The following is a 16279-nucleotide window of genomic DNA, read 5'->3' on the forward strand; positions in this document are numbered from 1 at the left end:
CATTGCACCAATGCAGCTGGGGTTGGCTGAGTCTATGCAACATCGTTTCGGTTCATGCGACGCTGTCGACACACTGAGCAGCCTAGGCTTTTGTGTTGGCTATATAGAAACCCTCCGATTTGAAATATGTGCGGCAATGGCTGGAAGCCCCGACCAAGAACTCAACATACCAAGAGGCACTCTTGTCCAGTAAATTGCAGACAATTACAATCATAACGCTAACACTCTGGATGGGCGCGGTACTTCACGTGGTATGGCTGTTCTTGAGGTTAAGTCACCGGAAGGCAAAGAAGAGTTACGCGTGTTTCCCAGAAAATATTTTGACTTGAAAAAAATTATAGAAAAAGCTGCTATACCGATCTACCCTTACGAGAAGCATACTGCCTTTACAAATCAGCTCACTTACGTAGAGATGGTACTTCCAGACTTCAGAGACAAGGGCAGACATCTTGATATCATGTGGATAAATTTTCAGCTAGCTCATGGAGGGACATGTGCACATGTGCCTCCAGCAAAAAATATTTATCATAATAAAAAAGGAAAAAGCCTTCTCGGAAAGATCCTCTCAATTACACCCTTTCTCCTACTATCCCCCCGAAAAAACCCCAACCCTTCTGACCAAATATCCGGACTACTAACTAAAACCTGTTATAAGTCCAACATTTGCCAAGTTTATAACTGGCAGCCCGTCCTCCGAGAATTGATGGGAATTAAGACATACTCATCGATCTAGTTAATAACTATTCGGCACTGAAGAACACCAAAGATACAAAAAAAATCCGCCCCCCTCCCCCACCAGAGAACCACCCTACTATTAGAGTGAGTATGCCATTGAAGATGAATACTTAATGCTACTCAAAAATTAACAGCCATCTAGTCGATATGTTAAGTCTCGATAATAATTGTGTTTAAAATTAAAAACAGAAGTCGTGCGACGGGAAATCTGGTTGTTAAAGTAGGGTAAAAAACTAAATTACAACGTAATGTCCTATTTATGAACTTATTTGCATTCACATATAGGTTATAGTATTATAATTTTGAATAGCTAACACAGACATTTTTGTAAATTCGTGTTAAAAAGTAACCTGTGCGTCATAATTTTTGAGCATCAGAAGCAGTAACACCATAACTAATTATAGTGGACTTCTTGATGTTTTCTTTTTTTGGTGGACTTGTTTGATAAAGGCGCGTACTTTCGTTGTACATGAAATTCTTTAGTAAAATTCATGCCTTCTCAAGAACTTTTTCTCTCAGAAGACCCTTCTCGAGAACCTTTTTGTATTTAATTTATTATTTTTTTTGTTGATTTTGTATATTAGCTTGAAGATTTTACTTTGTAGGATTCTTGTCTTTTTTTTGTTTTAGCTTTTTTGTATCGTGTTTCAGTTAATGTTTAAGGGGTCAAAGTTTTGTATTGTATTGGGTTATTTACGGTAGATTTCCGGTTTTCGCGTGTGAGACTCGAGTTTTTATTTGATGTTTTAAATACTGTGTGTGGTTTTATGGTTTCAAATTATGTTTCTTATTTATTTTTTTTTTTATATGGTCTTTGTTTTTTTTAACTATTTTCATTTTATGTGTGAGGGGATATAAATGGGCTGCCCCTCCCCCCGACTCGATGGACTGACAGCTCATGAATAACTCACCCCAGCCCCTAACCCCGTTGTAGTCACTATGAGTTTAACCCCAAATATGTCAACCGGGCGGCACGTGGTCTCATCGTTCTCTATGCCAAACTCTCGGCAGGAGTCTTAAGTCAAGTAAGTCAAGTCTGCCTTTGGTAAAAGTGATCATTTGTTATATTCGTGTTTTATGTAGTTAAAGTTTATGTATTTATGTCTAAAGTTTTGCTGCACTGAACTGCACTGAACTCAGTTTCGTTTCAGAGTTCAGTGAGGTAACACCAAAATTGAAATGGATATCAATCCTGTCTGGATTTATTTTGGTGAGGTCATAATTTATTTCAAGTGAGTTGTTGACCTGAGTTAACTTTAACAGGATTATAAAATGGAATCTACTTTGCTTTTAGTTTGACATATATTTCGATATTTATTAATTCAGTATTTTTTCTTGAATTAGTATTGAGACTTTTTAATTTGTGTGGTGATTGCGATAGCCATGAAAAGCTCTGAAGAAACGCCTGAACTTGTATATTCTCCGATTCTGAATTTTATTCAAAGCAATTTGCTAAGCGGAATTGAGGAGGATATTATCAAAAGACATGGTATGGAGGTGTTTTGACGTGAATATAGTCAAAGAAGCTAAAAGTTTACTATGGAAAATAAGTGCACCTGAATCGGATTGCCCAGTACGTAAGGGGAACAATGCACTTTCTAATCATTTTAGTGACATTGTTTCTCTGTTAAGATCTCTTGACTGAAGCGACACTTTTGTACCTATGTTTGTGATAAAGTGACTTTGGTAAAAGTGATCATTTGTTATATTCGTGATTTATATAGTTAAAGTTTTTGTATTTATATCTAAAGTTTCGCTGCACTGAACTGCACTGAAATCAGTTTCGCTTCAGAGTTCAGTGAGGTAACACCAAAATTGAAATGGATATCATTCCTGTCTGGATTTATTTTGGTGAGGTCATAATTTATTCCAAGTGAGTTGTTGACCTGAGCTAACTTTAAGAGGACTATAAAATAGAATGTACTTTGCTTTTATTCTGACATGTATTTTGATATTTATTAATCCAGTATGTTTTCTTGAATTAGTATTGAGACTTTTTAATTTGTGTGGTGATTGCGATAGCCATGAAAAGCTCTGAAAGAACGCCTGAACTTCTATATTCTCCGGTTCTGAATTTTATTCAAAGCAATTTGATACGGCTCAAATATTTTATTATGTATTTTTTCTTCCAGGGGTACTTCATATGGAAGGGTCACCGCATAAATTTCAAAGAGGTGTAAATCAAATTAAAATTGAAAGTTCTTGCTTGCAGTGGTTTCTATTCATTTCAAGCTTGATTAGCAAATTAAAGTTAAGTTTCCTTCGTTTTAAAATAATTTATTCATACAAACCATTATAAAAAAGAAGCATCACATTCCAAATTATTAGCCCAACGACCCAAATTTAATTCTAGTACTAAATCTAAGACGTTAAAATAAGACAAATTAATATTAGCATAAGAAATAATATAATTTAACAAACAATTTTTATATAAACATGATGTCCAATTAAACAAAAATTAATTCGGTCCCACCATTACCATTCTCACCCCCGCCCCCCCCCCAGCAACTAAAATATAGACAAAGATTAAATCAAGAACCCCAATTAGAAAATTTTAGATATAAAAAAGATAACAGATTAAATAAAACAACAATATGCATGCTATCTTAATATTCGATTAGGTACCTCCAGACTACCCTATTTATCCTTAGAAAAAAATAAAAAAATAAATTTTTATTTCAGATACTGGCCAACTAGGCAAATCATACCAAACGACCTCAGTTCCAACAAGATCACATATCCGCAAGTATGACAAAGTCATTTTTTAAAGCCGTGAACATTACCTAGCCATAGTGTCAATTTAGTATTCAAGAGCTTATGATCACTAACAATAAAACATCAAAACAAAAATGTTGCGAGTCAATGGAAAAACATAATTACGCATCTTAAAGATATTGGTCTCACCTATTCAACTTGAAAATAAATTCAAGGAATTTTATTTTGCCTATGTATATTTATGTAACTCCTGTGATTACAACGGACCAACAAAGATATGTACAGTAGGGAATGGTCGTATACTATGAGTAACACATGATCAGTATGATCAATAAAGTTTCACCGAAAATAGCCTAAACATTCCATTACCTGAGATCAACGCTCAGTTAACTTTATTTTGAATCCTAAATTCCTTTTCTTTAAAAGCAATATCTGATTCTTAACCTGCGAAAACCATCACGAAACTAAAATATGGCACATATTGCATCTAGGTAAATCCTTTGCATTACATCATATCATTTTTTATAATGCTGTCACGATAGGATTCATTGTTTCATCTTTTTATAATGGCAATATTTATATTTCTTTGCTTTTTAAATTTATGTTGTTTTATCCTAGTAAAAATAGCTTAAAAAAAAAGGCCCAACCTCAAACAAATTGCAACAAAAATGATTTTTACACCAAAAAATGCAGAAAAATCAGAGAATAACATACTAAAAGCCCACCAAAATCCACCCATGGGAAAATCCGTCACAGGGGGAAAACGGGAGAACCAGGGGAAATTTCGTAAAATCCTGAAGTGTTCGGATTGATCGTAGTCAAGATGATTTCCGATGTAATTTTTCACGTAGAAGCCGAATCTTGGATCAGAATCTCGATTAATCTGTCCCCTGAACATTTATGGGGGGGAAGAAGGGGAGATTTTGGTTTTCCAGGTCATTGCGATGTTAAGATGCGACCATCCTGCTAGCAGGATATAGGCCTGGCATCAACAAGTTAGCAATCGGCATGACATCTAGCGACGAGTTCTCTGGACTGACATCTAGTGTCTCTTCAGTGACTGAATTACCCAAAATGTAACACCATTAATATTCAAAATAGGTAAGTATTCTTGTGAATATGTGGTCATTTTCGTTCCCAATCTTCAATAATGTTAGTCATTTTTTGTTTATCTTGTACCATTGAGAATTCTTTCGCTTTTAAGTGACTACTATACTCAGTTTCGTGACATTGTGCTTAGTGTTTCATTTTAGATAGTTCAAATTATTCCCCAATTACCATATTATTTAATTAAATGAGAGGTAATTTGGTTATTTTTTTTACCTGCCTAAGCTAGATCTGTTAATGTTCATATTATTTATGATTACATATTTTTAAATATTATTTATTACATATTATTTATGTTTGTTCAGTATTTAGGAGCCTAAAAAAAGAAACATGTCGTGTACCTAAAGAGCAGTGTATAATTGAGTTTTTCTTTCTCGTTTTGTGTAAATTGTTCTAAGAGCTGATTTAGATCTTAGCTCCAGGTTTCGTCACTAAAAACCACATGTATAACTCCGTTTATGTGTATTGTTTTTTTTTGCTTACTGCTCCGTCTTTTACTTTTTTGTATGACGGGTTTTCCAATAAATAATAATAATAATAATAATAAAGGAGATTCACAGCTTCAGTCGTCCTCCAACATCAAGTTCTCTGTTATTGAATTCAGTTCTCTGTTATTCTAATATTATTCTAATATTCTAATTAATTTATATTCTAATATTATATTCTAATTATATAAATATTCTAATTATATCAATGATTTAATATTCTAATATTATATTCTAATTATACTCTAATATTCTAATATTCTAACATCAATATTAATATTTTAATTAAGTTATTCATCAAGTTCTCTGTTACTGAATCTTTCGTATCTTCATTACAGACAAGTATGGCTTCACAATGTGCAATCTGTCTTCAGAGCGAAGGATATGATAGAGAGCGAAGGTCTCTCTACGCTTGGAAGCAAAGGTGCCGTCACAATTAATACTGCCAGTAAAGAAAGAGGTGATTCTGTCGAAGTTAACCCCGGTGACAAGGTTCATGCTCACTGCCGAAGAGACTTCAGTAACCAGAGAAGAATTTCTAGTCTTAAACGTTGCAATGAAAGTGATTCAGCAAGTAATCAAGAAAGAAACAGTAGATCCTTACGTTCTGCAAGTTCTTTATTCGCATTCGACAAAGACTGTCTGTTTTGTGCGACCCCTGTCACTGCTGATCCGCGTCATCCAGGCTATTCGCCATCCCAGACTGTTAGAACAGACACATTTCCAGCCAGTGTTAGACTTCTGTGTTCACAAAGACAAGACGAATGGTCGACCAGCATTTTGGGAAGGTTAAATGCAGCTACTGCTGATCTCCACGCAGCTGATGCTGTCTATCAAACAGTTGTTCAGTGAACTTCCGGACTGGAAAAAACTTGCCTCAGCGCTATTCAAAATCAAGTGTTGAATCTGAAGTAAAGAAGTGTAAAAATGGCATACCTTCCGACGAGGTTTGAAAAAAAGCGTTCTACAAAGCTGCGAACTTCTTTGTCGGTCTGGACGATGTGCAGGTTACACTGACCGATATTTTGAAAAAAATGAGTTTTTAGCCGAAACGGATCTGAAGCCATACAGCAACGTTTACCTAAGAAAGTGCTAGTTGAAAACTTCGGCGACAAGGTGATCATATCTGATGTTCCTGGGAAGCAAAGTATAGTGACGCTTAGGGAGACGGCTGCAAGCATTCTCCGTGATTATTACCAATTGCTAAAAGACGTAAATCCGGAGAAAGAAAAGTCGAGATTGCGAAAGCTTTTGCAAGAATAGTGGAGAGCAAAATAAAGACTGTGATATCGTCCGTAGAAGAATATGACCAAATACGCACCTTAGTTTCGGCAGAGGTCAATCTAAAGATCCTTGTTCCATCCCTAGGGCTTTTCCTGTCCATTTTGATCAAACACAACAGTGCCAAAAGTGTGGTCAGTGCAATAGGGCAGGCAATAATAAAAAACACCAGACCTCAAAGTATCATTGCACCAATGCAGCTGGGGTTGGCTGAGTCTATGCATCATCGGTTCGGTTCATGCGACGCTGTCGACACACTGAGCAGCCTAGTCTTTTGTGTTGGCTATGCAGAAACCCTCCGATTTGAGAGATGTGTGGCAATAGCTGAAGGCCCCAACCATGAAATCAACATACCAAGAGACACTCTTGTCCAGTACAATGCCGACAATTATGATCATAACACTAACAGTCTGAACGGGCGCGGTACTTCCCATGGTATGGCTATTCTTGAGCTTAAGTCGTTGGAAGGCAAAGAAGAGTTACGCGTGTTTCCCAGAAAAGATTTTGAAGAAATTATAGAAAAAGCTGCTATACTGATCTACCCTTACGTGAAGCATACTGCCTTCTCAAATCAGCTCACTTACGTAGAGTTGGTACTTCCAGAGTTCAGAGAAAATGGCAGACATCTTGATATCATGTGGGTAAATTCTCAGCTAGCTCTGCGAGGTTCTCCAGTCGGCTGTTCCGGTGCAATGCGGTCAGCTCATGCTGGACAAACCCAGAAGCGGTCATTAATAGTTTTCCTGCCTATAACTGATTTAGACCCAACTGATCTCACGTGCATAAACACAAATTTGATGTTTATTGCAGAGAAGGCAAAGAAACTGAACCAGATTCCTGTCGTAACCTTCGACCAACCACTGAATTAAAAAGTGAGAATGATAGTTGAATCGTCGCCTTTCAGTAGCCCCCTGAAAGAGATCGTAGTGATGCTTGGGTCCTTTCATGGAAGAATGATATTTCTTGGGTATATGGGCTATCTTATGGAAGAAGCAGGTTTGGTTGAAGTCATTGAACAGATCTACGAATCGAAAACTGTAAAAAAAATCCTCTCTTGCAGAGAAGTTTTTCCAGCAATGACGGCACAGTCTTCTCCTGGCGTAGCTCTGCACTTCATTCTGCGTTCCAGTGCTTTCAAAAATACTGCCAACAGTTTACAACGTCAACCCACAACCCACACGGTTGGCACACCCCGTGTATATAAAAAGCTGACATCCGAAAATATTTCTATTGAAGACCTTTCCGCGTCTCCAGTGGTTGTTTAACTTTTAGAAAAAATTGAGCAGGCAAAGAAGGAGCTACTTAGCGAATCTAGGACTGCGAAACTGTGGCTTCAACAGTATTCTTAGATGAATAAAATTCTTTGGACATCAGTTCTCGCTAAACGGACTTGAGATTTCAACCTTTATCTTCAGAGCTGGTTTAGTATGCTTCCTTACTTCGCGGCTTGAGGTCGAACTACATATGTTAAATCAGCCCGTCTCCATTTACAAACCCTTGTCAGTTTGAAAGAATTGCAGCCAGAAATAAAACCTTCAACGTATTACAGGATTTAGCATATATATCAATTGATCTGGAAGGATGATCATCATAAAGAAGATAAGAACTAGTCAAGATTATAGTGCCTTTACGAACAGCCAAAAAAAACTCATCCGAGTGAAAAATCACCAGCGAAATCCAATTAGGATAACGCTTAAAAACAAAAGCTATCCGGCCGGATGGGTGGCCTCTTGTGGCTCTGGCAGTAGTAAAAAAACATCATGATGAAGGCTAAGACACAAAACGTTAATGCTAAAGTCTGTAAGAAGATGCTCCTGTAAACAGAACAAATCAAAATCATTGTAGAGCTCATCAATAACGAAGTCCTTATCCTTTTTACCATTAATATTAAACGATATTATTGAAAACTCCAAAGTCATAGCCTAAAGTTGGAGTACAAAATGAGGTCACAAGAGCAAGAGCCGGAATAGTTACAAGTGGAATGGTTTCTCCAGCGTTTGTAATCTTACTAGAATTACTGAAAGATCGAACCCGTTTGTAAAAATATACTTCATCTAGTCTGAAATGTTCCAGAAAATTTCCAGTGAAAGTAGTTTGAAAGTGGAAGTATGATCAGCATTTAATGAAGCATTTAGGTATTTCTTTAAATACGTGAATTCAAAAAAATTCCTATCCAACTTTAATTCCTTCTTTGAAGTAAGCAGACTAAGGGAAAAAGTCTTTAAAATCAAGCTTTACTGATATAGTCTCTCCCAAACAACTTGCACTTATTATACCTTGCAGTCTCTTAATAACTGGAAGGTCAACATCAACTGGGAAACCTCTGAAAATCCCAAAAAAGTGCTTGGATCATAATTTATCTGTTGCTCCGGTAATAAAGTTCTGAACCGATGTACAAAAATCTTCAGTTGCAGATTTATCGATATTGACATACCATCTGTCTTTAACAGGTTTCACACTACAAACTAATTCATGCCCAGCTATCTGATTGAGAAGAGATTTGCGTTTAATCGGATCAGACAGATCTGAAGGCACTTTAGAGACAATTACTAACGTATAAGTGTTAATTACTGGGTAGGTATCGGAAGCTGAGGAAAATTAAACTGATAATGGTCAAGTTTTCCTAAAATCTCAACAACCACTTGTATTATCTCATTAAACTTCATGATTAAAGAAGTATAACCTTTTGCAGGGGGACATGGCATCTCTTAAAATCGCTTTATCAAAATCATATGTATAAAAGTGCCGCTACTGTCAAGAGATTTCTACAGAAAAACAGCGTTCCTAAAATGATTAAAAAGTTTACTGCTCTGTTTACGTAATAGGCAATCCAATTCAGGTGCACTTATTTTCCGCAGCAAACCTTTAACTTATCAGATTATATTCACGTCAAAAAAACTCCATACCATGTCTTTTGATAATATCTTGCTCAATTCCGCTTAGCAAATTGCTTTGAATAAAATTCAGAACCGGAGAATTACAGTTCAGGCGTTTCTTCAGAACTTTTCATGGCTATTGCAATCACCACAAAAATTAAAAAGTCTCAGTACTAATTAAAGAAAAAATACTGAATTAATAAATATCGAAATATATGTCAAACTAAAAGCAAAGTAGATTCCATTTTATAATCCTCTTAAAGTTAACTCAGGTCAACAACTCACTTGGAATAAATTATGACCTCACCAAAATAAATCCAGACATGAATGATATCCATTTTAATTTTGGTGTTACCTTACTGAACTCTGAAACGAAACTGAGTTCAGTGCAGTTCAGTGCAGCCAAACTTTAGATATAAATACAAAAACTTTAACTATATAAAACACGAATATAACAAATGATCACTTTTAACAAAGGCAGACTTGACTTACTTGACTTGAGACTCCTGCCGAGAGTTTGGCGTAGAGAACGATGAGACCAAGCGCCTCCAGGTTGACCTATCGGTGGCTTGGCTCGTAGCTTCTTCCGCTGGGATATGGTCTTGGGTGAGGAACTCATCGGCTTTGTCTTTTCATATTGTCGGGGGGGGGGGGGAGGAGTCCTCTGTACGCCACCCCCAAAAAATTAGAAAAAAAGTTAAAAAAAAACCCATAAATACTAGAAATTAAAGATGAACCTTAATGTGAAACCATAAACCCACATACAGTATTTAAAACATCAGTAAATAACCCAATACAATACAAAACTTTGGCCCCTGAAACATTAACTGAAACACGAGAGAAAACAGCTAAAACAAAAAAAAGACTAGAAAAAAAAGACACTGAAATATTATCTATGTGAATGTTTTGGATTTATGTCTAAAATCAGTTCTCTTCAATGAAAAGCAAAAATAAGTAAAAACAACACTGGCAATAAAACACATATTAAATATAAGACAAAAAACAATTCTAGTCCCCCTAGTTTAGTGGAATTTAATTGATCAGCAGTTCAGGACTTCATTTACTAGCAATTCTGATTCATCTTGATTTTTAACAAATAAAATAAAGTTTTTAGGTGGTATAGTTTTAGCAAATGCGATAATTAGACCTATTAAAATATCCATCAAAGCACAACACAATTCTTACCAAAAGTCATAAAGACCAAATTACTAGCTAACCGAAAACAATAGTTTTATACCACTACAACAAAGACTTTAAAAAAAACAAAAAAAAATTAATATTAGATTTGTGTATAGCGCTAGAACGGTTTATAAGACACTTAAAACAATAGCATAAGGCATTAGCATATGGAATTACAGAAAGTAAACTTACAGAAAATTACAGAAAGTACTTCGACTTACATTTGGTAGACATCTAGATATCTACTAGATATCTAATTAAAAGCAAGACACCCAAGTTCATGACAATTCAACCTTTAATAAAGAAAATGCAAAGTCATAACAGAGGAACTTATATAAAAAAACACGTCTTGGACCCCAATTATGAAGATAAATCCAACATAAATTTATGTTTAGCCGCTAAAACCCACTAACAGGAACGCGTAAATTGCATCCACCCCCCCCATCAGTAGATTCAGGACCTAAAAAAGAAACGGAAGTACCTCCTCAAAGCTTTGGACTTCAATACCTTGAGTAGCACATGCGCATCCAGTACAAAAGATAGGTACTAAAAAAAAATCGCAAATTTATTTTGTTTTTGTATACCAAACAAAAATTTATTTTTGGATGCCGATCCAAGTCATTGCATATCTTGTTGTTTTTGTAAATAATGATTGACCCCTTGGTAATTACTTTACAAACATGTATCGGCCCCAACGACCCCATCCTCCATGGAAATATTCTCTCAAGTAACCCCCTCCTCTTACTCCCCCCCCCACAAGAAAAAGTCCCTCCTGAAAACATCTTTATACTTCCCAATAACCAATACCATATGTAAACAAATGGCAAAGTTCATAGCTTGCAGCCCTTCCCCCGAGAACTGTGGGGAATTAAGTCATCCTCAAAGAAATATTTATTAAATTTTCAGCTATGCTGAACAAAATAGCTATATCCCTCCTCCTACCCCCTCCCCCACCAGAAAAAATCCCTCCTGAAAAAATCTCTATACTTCCCAATCACCGCTACTATGTTTAAAAACCGGGCGAAGTTCAGAACTACCAGCCCGCCCACCTAGAACTGGATTCGAGCATGTAATCCTCCAAGACATATTTATTACGTTTTAGACTATGCTGAGACAGTAACTGTCTCCACACGTCGGTTTAGCGTGTTGTGGGGAAAATAAGCCTGGTAGGGAGCAAAGTTATTCTCTAATTATCCTGGCTTGATAAAAAGGGCGCTAGAACTTTGTAGAAAGGCCTTATTGACTCGTACACGACACCCCTGCTGCCATCTACAATTTAGTCTAACTCTGTCAGCACATCAAATATGGGCATGGAATCCCCAGGGAGAATGATTACATAATCGAAGTGGGTCAATGACCTAAATTTCCAAAGGTCGATTTATTTGCTGTTGTTGTTGTTTTGGCCAAGTGCACGCTCGAGGCGAATGTTATGCCGTCCAGGAATTAGTAAACAGTTAGATCACGTGTTTCCTTCTCAGCCAATCAGCGAGTCGGATACATCTCCTTTCTCAGCCAATGAGAGCCTCGCTTACATATGGTTTTCCCCGGTACATAACAATTCACCCTTGAGATTTCGTATATAACGGGCATGCATTGTGATTAATGTAATAAATTATTTTCCTTGGTCACCCTCCAGTATATCTAAGTCCCCCCTCCCCCCCCCCCAAACATCACTATGCAATCTTTATACTCGCTAGAAAACATAAAATAAGTTCTTTTTACCCTCAAAACCTAACCCCTCCCCCCACTGTTTTTACAATGATAATTCTCGCAAATAGAAATAATTCTCTTTTCGATAAATTTAGACTTTTCTGTATTGTAATCTTTTCTCTGAGACATCCATCGCTGTTGTTATTAACCCGCTATGTTTTGACATAAGGCTCTCAAGTGCGAGATTATAATTAGCTCTCACCCTTTTTAAAGAACTTCCTGTTCGTTTCCGTTAGCAGTTTAGTCAAAGGTTTCTCAGATTCAAAAGGATGTTTAGTATATTTCGCGAAATTTTTACTTTTTGTTTTACTGAAATGAGATAAATGCTTTTCTAGACAAAATTATGGTTAGTGGGGGTGGGGGGTAGGGGTACTAATTTTCCTTCTGTAAAAAAAGGGGGAATTATCCCTTATTTGAACTTTTATTTAGCCCCATTCATATACGGAATAATTTCTGTTCGTTTTAAATTTTAATGGCGCTCCTTACTTTCAGTTAAAAAAAACTTGTTTTTATTTATTGGATAACTGAAAAAGAACCACAGCTTAGATCAATGCTTCGATGTTTGGCTAAATAAGTGAAGACTAAATAGTCAGATTTTCAACGTTTAGTATTAGGGAGACTTTCTTCAAACTGCTTAGAAAAAAACTAGGACAGCTTTCGTAAGCTGAATTTTGAATGGCTAATGAGCCGTTACTCATATGCAATATAAGTTAAAATAGTTTGTTCCTTAAAACACAATAAAAAATAAAATAAAATTTTTGGCATTAGGTTTTTTTTTTCCAAACCGAGATTTAATTATTTTTTTTTCATACTTAAGGGATCAGGAAGGGTGTCTGTGCAATAGGGAGAACTATAAACCTCCAAGTTTAGACCATGGAAATTAGAATCGGGCGTTTATTATGCTTCTCAGAGCTGTCAGTCCTGAAATGGCACCAAAAATGCCACCTTTGGTGCCATAAGGAACTATAAGGTGGCTTTATCAAGGTGAATCAAACAATTTGCGGTGAAGAACTGTAAAAAAGAGTAACTCGGCCAAATACTAACTGAAACTCTTAGAAAACGAAATTGAACTAATGTGTAAATATATGTGTTGCGTTGTTCGCGAAATTTTTACTTTTTGCTTTACTGAAATGAGATAAATGCTTTTCTAGACAAAATTATGGTTAGTGGGGGTGGGGATACTAATTTTCCTTCTGTAAAAAAAGGGGGAATTATCTCTTATTTGAACTTTTATTTAGCCCCATTCATATACGGAATAATTTCTGTTTGTTTTAAATTTTAATGTCGCTCCTTACTTTCAGTTATAAAAAACTTGTTTTTATTTATTGGATAACTGAAAAAGAACCACAGCTTAGATCAATGCTTCGATGTTTGGCCAAATAAGTAAAGAGTAAATATTCACATTTTCAACGTTTAGTATTAAGGAGATTTTCTTCAAACAGCTTAGAAACAAACTAGGCCGACTTTTATAGGCTGAATTTTGAACGGCTAATGAGCCGTAATTCATCTGCATATGCAATATAAGATACATTAGTTCGTTCCTTAAAACACAATGAAAAATTAAATAAAAATTTTGGCATTGTTTTTTTTCCAAACCGAGATTTAATTTTTTTTTTCATACTTAAGGGGTTAGGAAGGGTGTCTATGCAATAGGGAGAACTATAAGTCTCCTAGTTTAGACCATGAAAATTAGAATCAGGCTTTTACCATGCTTCTCAGAGCTGTCAGTCCTGAAATGGCACCAAAAATGCCACCTTTGGTGCCATAAGGAACTAAAAGGTGGCTTTATCAAGGTGAATCAAACAGTTTGAGACGACGAACTGTAATAAGGAGCAACTCGGCCAAATACTAACTGAAACTCTTAGAAAACGAAATTGAACTAATGTGTAAATATATGCGTTGCGTTGTCCGCGAAATTTTTACTTTTTGCTTTATTGAAATGAGATAAATACTTTTCTAGACAAAATTATGGTTAGTGGGGATGGGGGTACTAATTTTCCTTCTGTAAAAAAAGGGGGAATTATCTGTCTTATTTGAACTTTTATTTAGCCCCATTCATATACGGAATAATTTCTGTTCGTTTTAAATTTTAATGGCGCTCCTTACTTTCAGTTAGAAAAAACTTGTTTTTATTTATTGGATAACTGAAAAAGAACCACAGCTTAGATCAATGCTTCGATGTTTGGCTAAATAAGTAAAGACTAAATATTCACATTTTCAACGTTTAGTATTGGGGAGATTTTCTTCAAACAGCTTAGAAAAAAACTATACCGACTTTTATAGGCTGAATTTTGAACGGCTAATGAACCGTAACTCATATACAATATAAGTTAAAATAGTTCGTTCCTTAAAAAACAATGAAAAATTAAATAAAATATTTTGGCATTAGGTTTTTTTTCCAAACTGTGATTTAATTTTTTTTTCATACTTAAGGGATTAGGAAGGGTGTCTGTGCAATAGGGAGAACTATAAACCTCCAGGTTTAGACCATGGAAATTAGAATCGTGCGTTTATTATGCTTCTGAGAGCTGACAGTCCTGAAATGGCACCAAAAATGTCACCTTTGGTGCCATAAGGAACTATAAGGTGGCTTTATCATGGTGAATCAAACAGTTTCTGGTGACGAACTGTAATAAGGAGTAACTCGGCCAAATACTAATTGAAACTCTTAGAAAACGAAATTAAACTAATGTGTAAATATATGCGTTGCGTTAATATATGCGTGGGGGTACTAATTTTCCTTCTGTAAAAAAAAGGGTGAAATTATTTTCCATACTAACTTTTTTCTCTTCTTTTTTAAGGACAATTGTGAAGAATGTATGTCTCCTCGATCTAAGAAAACGAGAGTGGACGAGGCAACCCCCGTGACACCATCAATTATTAAGTATGCTGACCCTTACACGACCCCAAAACAAGTGTTGACTGTCCAAGTTTCATCTCTGCAGGTAGCAATACAGCCAGGTCGAAAATTAAAGAGAGAGTGGGCAGCTGCTTTCCATGGACCTTTAATACCTGTCCCGTCTACACAAGAGTATGATTTTACTGCACCGTCTATCCTCCAACACGCGCTACCCGGGCCATCTGGCACTCAAGTGCAGCCAGGATTTGCAAATGTGAGCATTTTCACCTCTACTTATAGAAATATATATATCTATTTCTTCCAATGTTGTTTTTAGTCTTTTCTTTTTCACTATTTTTCAACACTGTGTAAAAGTGTCTCTCAGAGATATTTAAAAAATGTTATTTTTTCTCTAGTCCTACACCCCTTGTTTTAAATTTCTCTGCTCCCCCCTCCCTCGAAAAAGATAGCTTTTTGCGCCACGGCGCAGGCCGGGAAGCGCGGGTGGGCCCAGGAAGCACCGCAGGAAGCGCCGCGGGAAGCGCCGCGGCTCCCGGCCGCGGGAAGCGCTGCGATGGCCTCTAATCCAAAAAAAAACAAAAAACAGTAGGGTTGATTTGAACACTTTGAAAATAAGCTATTTTTTGAACAAAATCAAATTACAACTTCTATGTAAAGCGATGTTTTAGATTGTAAATATCTTATATTAAGTTGGAAATTGGAACTTTCAGAATATCAGTGGAGTGGGGAATAGTGAATTAACCAAACGCTACTATGTGCATACTGCTACTACTACTACTACTAAGCGCTGACTAAATAATATGTAAATAATAATCCAAATTTTAAACAGTAGGGGTGATTTGAACACTTTGAAAATAAGCTATTTTTCATTTATAGGTTGGAGCATTGGTCCCTTGTTCAATGTCACCGTCGTCATCAGTTGGAGAAGGAGAGGACCTCTCCAAAAATTCAATGGAAATACCGTCGTTAAATATTGATGAGCTTTTTGTGGATTATTTTAATTTAGATTATAGCACAGTTAAGCAGGGGGACTTAGCTTTGCTAAGTCCAAACACACTAAAGCTTTTGGACGATTTTACAAATGAATTAACTGGGAACCCTCCTCCTCCTCCTCCTCCTCCAGCCACCGATACTCTAACTAATCCAATTCAAACACCTGAAGTGGAGCATTCACATCCCCCAAATATTGAACACAGTGGGGGAGGGGGAGGGGGTGTTGATAATATACAAGCGGGGTGGGGGGTAATGTCCAATTTACAACATTTCCAGACTTTCAGCTGTCAAATTCAATATTAAATAATATAGTTGTCTACACTGCGACTTTTGGGGAC

General features: G+C 36.3%; 1 long non-coding RNA gene across 1 annotated transcript in view; it reads right to left on the bottom strand.

Moving 5' to 3' along the window:
* LOC148947294 (uncharacterized) overlaps window positions 1–10612 on the bottom strand; it is a 137431-nt gene extending 126819 nt beyond the window's left edge. Inside the window, exons 1-2 of the long non-coding RNA XR_016142400.1 lie at window positions 10600–10612; window positions 9692–9827 (exon numbers count right to left, since the gene is read on the bottom strand). This is a non-coding gene — a long non-coding RNA (uncharacterized LOC148947294). The remainder of the gene's footprint in view (window positions 1–9691; window positions 9828–10599) is intronic.
* Window positions 10613–16279: the final 5667 nt, after the last annotated feature.

Source organism: Artemia sp. Qi Xiang Cuo, chromosome 11, assembly GCF_049724085.1.
Source record: "Artemia sp. Qi Xiang Cuo chromosome 11, ASM4972408v1, whole genome shotgun sequence".
Taxonomy (NCBI): domain Eukaryota; kingdom Metazoa; phylum Arthropoda; class Branchiopoda; order Anostraca; family Artemiidae; genus Artemia; species Artemia sp. Qi Xiang Cuo.